Source organism: Phoenix dactylifera, chromosome 17 (assembly GCF_051530095.1).
Source record: "Phoenix dactylifera cultivar Ajwa chromosome 17, Ajwa_hap1_PhDact_Kaust_v1.1, whole genome shotgun sequence".
In the NCBI taxonomy this organism is placed as follows: domain Eukaryota; kingdom Viridiplantae; phylum Streptophyta; class Magnoliopsida; order Arecales; family Arecaceae; genus Phoenix; species Phoenix dactylifera.
Window position 1 is genome coordinate 2765987 of NC_143206.1, and position 3108 is coordinate 2769094.

A 3108-nucleotide genomic window follows, 5' to 3' on the forward strand; every position below is an offset into this window, starting at 1 on the left:
TCCCAATTTATGTCCCTCAAAAAGAAAGATGGAGGAATCGTTACCTTTGGTGATAATGGCAAAGGCAAAATCATTAGTATTGGTAACATTCGGATCACTCCAACAACTTTTATTAAAAATATTTTATTAGTAGATAGATTAAAATATAATTTACTGAGAATTAGTCAATTCTGTGATAAAGGATATGTTGTGACTTTTGAATCATCTATGTGCTTAGTTTAAAGTATTAATGACAGTGGTATAATATTTACTGGACATATATAGACATGGAAATGTGTATTTGGTTGACTTAGATCAAATACTCATGAAAAACATGGATTGTTTGGTAGCTATGAAAACAAAAAATAGTGAGACTAGTTGGTTATGGCATCAAAAATTAGCTCATGCAAGCATGGATTTAATTTCAAAGCTCATCCGAAAAGAACTTATTTTCGGCTTACCTAAATTATCATTTGAAAAAGATAAAATTTGCTCTACATGTCAATTAGAAAAATAAACCAGAGCTTTTTTCAAATCTAAAAATGTTGTCTCCACAACTAGACCTTTAGAGCTTCTGCACATGGACTGATTTGAACCAACTAGAACTGCAAGCCTAGGTGGAAAACTTTATGGCTTTGTTATTGTAGATGATTTTTCTAGATATACATGGGTTTTATTTTTGGCGCACAAAAATAAAGCATTTTCAGCTTTCACTAAACTGTATAAAAAGATTTCAAATGAACATGGACTGCAAACCATCATGATTAGAAGTGATCATGGAACTGAATTTGAAAATCATGACTTTGAAAATTTCTGCACTGAAAATGGTATTGATCATAACTTTTCTACACCAAGAACACCCTAACAAAATGGAGTTGTAGAGAGAAAGAATAGAACTCTTACTGAAATGGCTAGGACAATGTTATGTAAAAGTAACTTACCTAAGTATTTTTGGGCTGAAACTATAAATACAGCTTGTCATGTTCTTAATAAAGTTACTATTAGATCTATTCTAAAGAAAATCCCTTATGAGCTTATGAAAAATAAGAAACCAAATCTTTCATATTTTCATGTTTTTGGTTGCAATTGTTTTGTTCTAAATAATGGTAAAGACAACTTGGAAAAGTTTGATTCTAAATCAGATGAAGCTATTTTTCTTGGATATTCTTCATCAAGCAAAGCATATAGAATATTCAACAAGAGAAATCTAGTCGTAGAAGAATCAATACATGTTATTTTTGATGAATCTAATGATCTTTCTTCAAGAAAGAATGTAGATCTCGATGATGATGCAGGAGAACTCAACAAGCAAATCAAAGAGTTAACCCTAAAGGATGTTTCTGCATCTAAAAATTCAGAACATGATGAAAATCAAAAAGAGGAAGATCAAATGCTTAAAGGTAAAACTAGTCTACCAAAAGAATGGAGGTGCACATAGTCATCCTAGAGACTTAATAATTGGTGATCCTTCACATGGCATTAGGACTAGATCTTCTATTAGAGATGTTTGTAATCACCTTGTATTTGTTTCTCAAATAGAACCAAAATTTTTTGAAGAAGCTGAAAAAGATAACAATTGGTTAATGGCTATGCAAGAAGAACTAAATCAATTTGAAAGAAATAATGTTTGGAATTTGGTTAGAAGGCCTGAAAATATTTCTGTAATTCAGACAAAATGGGTTTTCGAAAATAAATTAAATGAAGATAAAATTATAATTAGAAATAAGGCTAGATTAGTTGCTAAAGGATATAATCAAGATGAAAGAATTGATTTTGATGAAACTTTTGCACCTGTAGCTAGACTTGAAGCTATTAGGCTATTACTTGCATTTGCATGCTTTATGGATTTTAAATTATTTCAGATGGATGTCAAAAGTGCATTTCTAAATGGTTTCATAACTGAAGAAGTTTATGTAGAACTGCTACCCAAATTTGAAAATCATAAACTTCCAGATCATGTTTTTAAATTGAACAAAGCACTTTATGGCTTGAAGCAAGCTCCTAGAGCTTGGTATGATAGATTAAGCAACTTTTTAATAAAGAGTAATTTTTTAAGAGAAAATATTGATAAAACTCTATTTATTATATTAAAAAAATCCTGATATTCTGATTATTCAAATATATGTTGATGATATTATATTTGGTGCTACTAATAAAAGTTTATGTGAAGAATTTGCTAAGCTCATGCAAAGTGAGTTCGAGATGAGTTTGATGGATGAACTCAACTTCTTCCTTGGACTCCAAATCAAGCAAACAAGAGATGGAATCTTCATCTGCCAAAGCAAATACACAAAGAAAATCTTAAAGAAGTTTGGTATGGAAGATTCAAAACCATTAGGTACTCCTATGAGCCTCTCTTGTAAATTAGAAAAAGATGAGCATGGTAAATCCTTTGATTCAAAGCTGTATAAAGGAATGATTGGATCTTTACTTTATCTTACAGCAAGTAGACCTGATATAATGCATAATATTTGTATGTGTGCAAGATATCAAGTAAATCCTAAATAATCATACTTAATTGCTGTTAAAAGGATATTAAGATACTTAAAAGAAACTCAACATTTAGGTTTATGGTATTCTAAGACATCTACAATTGACTTAATTGGATATTCAGATGCTGATTTTGCTGGTTGTAGATTAGACAGAAAAAGTACAAGTAGAACTTGTCAATTTTTTGGAACAAATTTAATCTCTTGGTTGAGCAAGAAGCAAAATTCCGTAGCACTATCTACAATTGAGGCTGAATATATTGCTGCAGGAAGTTGCTGTGCCCAAATCCTATGGATTAAGCAACAACTCGAGGACTATGGCATAAAATAAAATAAAATTCCTAGAAGGTGTGACAACACTAGTGCCATAAATCTGACTAAAAATTCCATACAACACTCAAGATTTAAACATATAGAAATCAGACATCATTTCATAAGAGATCATACTCAAAATGGGGATATAAAAATGGAATTTATAAATACTGATAAACAAATTACAGATATTTTCACTAAACCCCTTAATGAAGAAGTCTTTTGTAAATTTAGAGGTGAATTATGCATTTATGATCCATTTTGATGACTGATTATGAATGTTAAATTACATATTTTGATTGACTATTATTGGTTGAATTTTATTTGA

General features: G+C 30.2%; 1 pseudogene; it reads left to right on the forward strand.

Annotated features, from left to right (window-relative positions):
* The first annotated feature begins 2205 nt into the window (after nt 1–2205).
* Nucleotides 2206–2799, forward strand: LOC149750996 (secreted RxLR effector protein 161 pseudogene; annotated as a pseudogene).
* Nucleotides 2800–3108: the final 309 nt, after the last annotated feature.